A 4,703-nucleotide genomic window follows, 5' to 3' on the forward strand; every position below is an offset into this window, starting at 1 on the left:
CGGAAGCTAAGCAGGGTCGGGCCTGGTCAGTACTTGGATGGGAGACCGCCTGGGAATACCAGGTGCTGTAAGCTTTTTTCACTCCTCTTTACAAAAAGCAGAGGGCGCTGCTGCTTTTTCAGTGGACACCGACAGGGTGGGAAGGAAATAGCTAGATCATGACTTGCCGGTATAGAAATGACACAAATCCAGTTAAATGATGGCTTTCATCATTCCTAAGCTCATCGATCATTTTCTTTTCAATTTTATGCTAACGTATTCTACATTTCAACAGTAAATATTAATCTTTTTACTGCACTACATTTGTGATCCTTATAGCCACTTTGTACATTCTGATTTGACATTTAAAAGCTGTGAGTGTGTCTGGCAATCTGCAGGCGCTCCCTGTATAGACGAAAGAGCAAAGCGTGGTGATATAGTATCTTTAAAAGGACCTTTGGTAGGCACAATATTTGCTTACGGCCATACCACCCTGAACACGCCCGATCTCGTCTGATCTCGGAAGCTAAGCAGGGTCGGGCCTGGTCAGTACTTGGATGGGAGACCGCCTGGGAATACCAGGTGCTGTAAGCTTTTTTCACTCCTCTTTACAAAAGCAGAGGGCGCTGCTGCTTTTTCAGTGGACACCGACAGGGTGGGAAGGAAATAGCTAGATCATGACTTGCCGGTATAGAAATGACACAAATCCAGTTAAATGATGGCTTTCATCATTCCTAAGCTCATCGATCATTTTCTTTTCAATTTTATGCTAACGTATTCTACATTTCAACAGTAAATATTAATCTTTTTACTGCACTACATTTGTGATCCTTATAGCCACTTTGTACATTCTGATTTGACATTTAAAAGCTGTGAGTGTGTCTGGAAATCTGCAGGCGCTCCCTGTATAGACGAAAGAGCAAAGCGTGGTGATATAGTATCTTTAAAAGGCCCTTTGGTAGGCACAATATTTGCTTACGGCCATACCACCCTGAACACGCCCGATCTCGTCTGATCTCGGAAGCTAAGCAGGGTCGGGCCTGGTCAGTACTTGGATGGGAGACCGCCTGGGAATACCAGGTGCTGTAAGCTTTTTTTCACTCCTCTTTACAAAAAGCAGAGGGCGCTGCTGCTTTTTCAGTGGACACCGACAGGGTGGGAAGGAAATAGCTAGATCATGACTTGCCGGTATAGAAATGACACAAATCCAGTTAAATGATGGCTTTCATCATTCCTAAGCTCATCGATCATTTTCTTTTCAATTTTATGCTAACGTATTCTACATTTCAACAGTAAATATTAATCTTTTTACTGCACTACATTTGTGATCCTTATAGCCACTTTGTACATTCTGATTTGACATTTAAAAGCTGTGAGTGTGTCTGGCAATCTGCAGGCGCTCCCTGTATAGACGAAAGAGCAAAGCGTGGTGATATAGTATCTTTAAAAGGCCCTTTGGTAGGCACAATATTTGCTTACGGCCATACCACCCTGAACACGCCCGATCTCGTCTGATCTCGGAAGCTAAGCAGGGTCGGGCCTGGTCAGTACTTGGATGGGAGACCGCCTGGGAATACCAGGTGCTGTAAGCTTTTTTCACTCCTCTTTACAAAAAGCAGAGGGCGCTGCTGCTTTTTCAGTGGACACCGACAGGGTGGGAAGGAAATAGCTAGATCATGACTTGCCGGTATAGAAATGACACAAATCCAGTTAAATGATGGCTTTCATCATTCCTAAGCTCATCGATCATTTTCTTTTCAATTTTATGCTAACGTATTCTACATTTCAACAGTAAATATTAATCTTTTTACTGCACTACATTTGTGATCCTTATAGCCACTTTGTACATTCTGATTTGACATTTAAAAGCTGTGAGTGTGTCTGGAAATCTGCAGGCGCTCCCTGTATAGACGAAAGAGCAAAGCGTGGTGATATAGTATCTTTAAAAGGCCCTTTGGTAGGCACAATATTTGCTTACGGCCATACCACCCTGAACACGCCCGATCTCGTCTGATCTCGGAAGCTAAGCAGGGTCGGGCCTGGTCAGTACTTGGATGGGAGACCGCCTGGGAATACCAGGTGCTGTAAGCTTTTTTCACTCCTCTTTACAAAAAGCAGAGGGCGCTGCTGCTTTTTCAGTGGACACCGACAGGGTGGGAAGGAAATAGCTAGATCATGACTTGCCGGTATAGAAATGACACAAATCCAGTTAAATGATGGCTTTCATCATTCCTAAGCTCATCGATCATTTTCTTTTCAATTTTATGCTAACGTATTCTACATTTCAACAGTAAATATTAATCTTTTTACTGCACTACATTTGTGATCCTTATAGCCACTTTGTACATTCTGATTTGACATTTAAAAGCTGTGAGTGTGTCTGGCAATCTGCAGGCGCTCCCTGTATAGACGAAAGAGCAAAGCGTGGTGATATAGTATCTTTAAAAGGCCCTTTGGTAGGCACAATATTTGCTTACGGCCATACCACCCTGAACACGCCCGATCTCGTCTGATCTCGGAAGCTAAGCAGGGTCGGGCCTGGTCAGTACTTGGATGGGAGACCGCCTGGGAATACCAGGTGCTGTAAGCTTTTTTCACTCCTCTTTACAAAAAGCAGAGGGCGCTGCTGCTTTTTCAGTGGACACCGACAGGGTGGGAAGGAAATAGCTAGATCATGACTTGCCGGTATAGAAATGACACAAATCCAGTTAAATGATGGCTTTCATCATTCCTAAGCTCATCGATCATTTTCTTTTCAATTTTATGCTAACGTATTCTACATTTCAACAGTAAATATTAATCTTTTTACTGCACTACATTTGTGATCCTTATAGCCACTTTGTACATTCTGATTTGACATTTAAAAGCTGTGAGTGTGTCTGGCAATCTGCAGGCGCTCCCTGTATAGACGAAAGAGCAAAGCGTGGTGATATAGTATCTTTAAAAGGCCCTTTGGTAGGCACAATATTTGCTTACGGCCATACCACCCTGAACACGCCCGATCTCGCCTGATCTCGGAAGCTAAGCAGGGTCGGGCCTGGTCAGTACTTGGATGGGAGACCGCCTGGGAATACCAGGTGCTGTAAGCTTTTTTCACTCCTCTTTACAAAAAGCAGAGGGCGCTGCTGCTTTTTCAGTGGACACCGACAGGGTGGGAAGGAAATAGCTAGATCATGACTTGCCGGTATAGAAATGACACAAATCCAGTTAAATGATGGCTTTCATCATTCCTAAGCTCATCGATCATTTTCTTTTCAATTTTATGCTAACGTATTCTACATTTCAACAGTAAATATTAATCTTTTTACTGCACTACATTTGTGATCCTTATAGCCACTTTGTACATTCTGATTTGACATTTAAAAGCTGTGAGTGTGTCTGGAAATCTGCAGGCGCTCCCTGTATAGACGAAAGAGCAAAGCGTGGTGATATAGTATCTTTAAAAGGCCCTTTGGTAGGCACAATATTTGCTTACGGCCATACCACCCTGAACACGCCCGATCTCGTCTGATCTCGGAAGCTAAGCAGGGTCGGGCCTGGTCAGTACTTGGATGGGAGACCGCCTGGGAATACCAGGTGCTGTAAGCTTTTTTCACTCCTCTTTACAAAAAGCAGAGGGCGCTGCTGCTTTTTCAGTGGACACCGACAGGGTGGGAAGGAAATAGCTAGATCATGACTTGCCGGTATAGAAATGACACAAATCCAGTTAAATGATGGCTTTCATCATTCCTAAGCTCATCGATCATTTTCTTTTCAATTTTATGCTAACGTATTCTACATTTCAACAGTAAATATTAATCTTTTTACTGCACTACATTTGTGATCCTTATAGCCACTTTGTACATTCTGATTTGACATTTAAAAGCTGTGAGTGTGTCTGGAAATCTGCAGGCGCTCCCTGTATAGACGAAAGAGCAAAGCGTGGTGATATAGTATCTTTAAAAGGCCCTTTGGTAGGCACAATATTTGCTTACGGCCATACCACCCTGAACACGCCCGATCTCGTCTGATCTCGGAAGCTAAGCAGGGTCGGGCCTGGTCAGTACTTGGATGGGAGACCGCCTGGGAATACCAGGTGCTGTAAGCTTTTTTCACTCCTCTTTACAAAAAGCAGAGGGCGCTGCTGCTTTTTCAGTGGACACCGACAGGGTGGGAAGGAAATAGCTAGATCATGACTTGCCGGTATAGAAATGACACAAATCCAGTTAAATGATGGCTTTCATCATTCCTAAGCTCATCGATCATTTTCTTTTCAATTTTATGCTAACGTATTCTACATTTCAACAGTAAATATTAATCTTTTTACTGCACTACATTTGTGATCCTTATAGCCACTTTGTACATTCTGATTTGACATTTAAAAGCTGTGAGTGTGTCTGGAAATCTGCAGGCGCTCCCTGTATAGACGAAAGAGCAAAGCGTGGTGATATAGTATCTTTAAAAGGCCCTTTGGTAGGCACAATATTTGCTTACGGCCATACCACCCTGAACACGCCCGATCTCGTCTGATCTCGGAAGCTAAGCAGGGTCGGGCCTGGTCAGTACTTGGATGGGAGACCGCCTGGGAATACCAGGTGCTGTAAGCTTTTTTCACTCCTCTTTACAAAAAGCAGAGGGCGCTGCTGCTTTTTCAGTGGACACCGACAGGGTGGGAAGGAAATAGCTAGATCATGACTTGCCGGTATAGAAATGACACAAATCCAGTTAAATGATGGCTTTCATCA

At 43.6% G+C, this 4,703-nt stretch overlaps 9 non-coding genes across 9 annotated transcripts; all 9 read left to right on the plus strand.

Moving 5' to 3' along the window:
• The first annotated feature begins 454 nt into the window (after positions 1–454).
• On the plus strand, positions 455–573 carry LOC129115020 (5S ribosomal RNA). The gene has a single exon (XR_008532794.1). It is a non-coding gene; the product is annotated as a 5S ribosomal RNA (ribosomal RNA).
• Positions 574–952: 379 nt separating this feature from the next.
• Positions 953–1,071, plus strand: LOC129115025 (5S ribosomal RNA). The gene has a single exon (XR_008532799.1). It is a non-coding gene; the product is annotated as a 5S ribosomal RNA (ribosomal RNA).
• Positions 1,072–1,452: 381 nt separating this feature from the next.
• LOC129115026 (5S ribosomal RNA) lies at positions 1,453–1,571 on the plus strand. The gene has a single exon (XR_008532800.1). It is a non-coding gene; the product is annotated as a 5S ribosomal RNA (ribosomal RNA).
• Positions 1,572–1,951: 380 nt separating this feature from the next.
• On the plus strand, positions 1,952–2,070 carry LOC129115027 (5S ribosomal RNA). The gene has a single exon (XR_008532801.1). It is a non-coding gene; the product is annotated as a 5S ribosomal RNA (ribosomal RNA).
• Positions 2,071–2,450: 380 nt separating this feature from the next.
• LOC129115028 (5S ribosomal RNA) lies at positions 2,451–2,569 on the plus strand. The gene has a single exon (XR_008532802.1). It is a non-coding gene; the product is annotated as a 5S ribosomal RNA (ribosomal RNA).
• Positions 2,570–2,949: 380 nt separating this feature from the next.
• Positions 2,950–3,068, plus strand: LOC129115024 (5S ribosomal RNA). Its single transcript, XR_008532798.1, has one exon. It is a non-coding gene; the product is annotated as a 5S ribosomal RNA (ribosomal RNA).
• Positions 3,069–3,448: 380 nt separating this feature from the next.
• LOC129115021 (5S ribosomal RNA) lies at positions 3,449–3,567 on the plus strand. The gene has a single exon (XR_008532795.1). It is a non-coding gene; the product is annotated as a 5S ribosomal RNA (ribosomal RNA).
• Positions 3,568–3,947: 380 nt separating this feature from the next.
• LOC129115022 (5S ribosomal RNA) lies at positions 3,948–4,066 on the plus strand. The gene has a single exon (XR_008532796.1). It is a non-coding gene; the product is annotated as a 5S ribosomal RNA (ribosomal RNA).
• A 380-nt stretch (positions 4,067–4,446) lies between these two features.
• LOC129115023 (5S ribosomal RNA) lies at positions 4,447–4,565 on the plus strand. The gene has a single exon (XR_008532797.1). It is a non-coding gene; the product is annotated as a 5S ribosomal RNA (ribosomal RNA).
• Positions 4,566–4,703: the final 138 nt, after the last annotated feature.

This window comes from Anoplopoma fimbria, unplaced genomic scaffold (genome assembly GCF_027596085.1).
Source record: "Anoplopoma fimbria isolate UVic2021 breed Golden Eagle Sablefish unplaced genomic scaffold, Afim_UVic_2022 Un_contig_6728_pilon_pilon, whole genome shotgun sequence".
Taxonomy (NCBI): Eukaryota; Metazoa; Chordata; class Actinopteri; order Perciformes; family Anoplopomatidae; genus Anoplopoma; species Anoplopoma fimbria.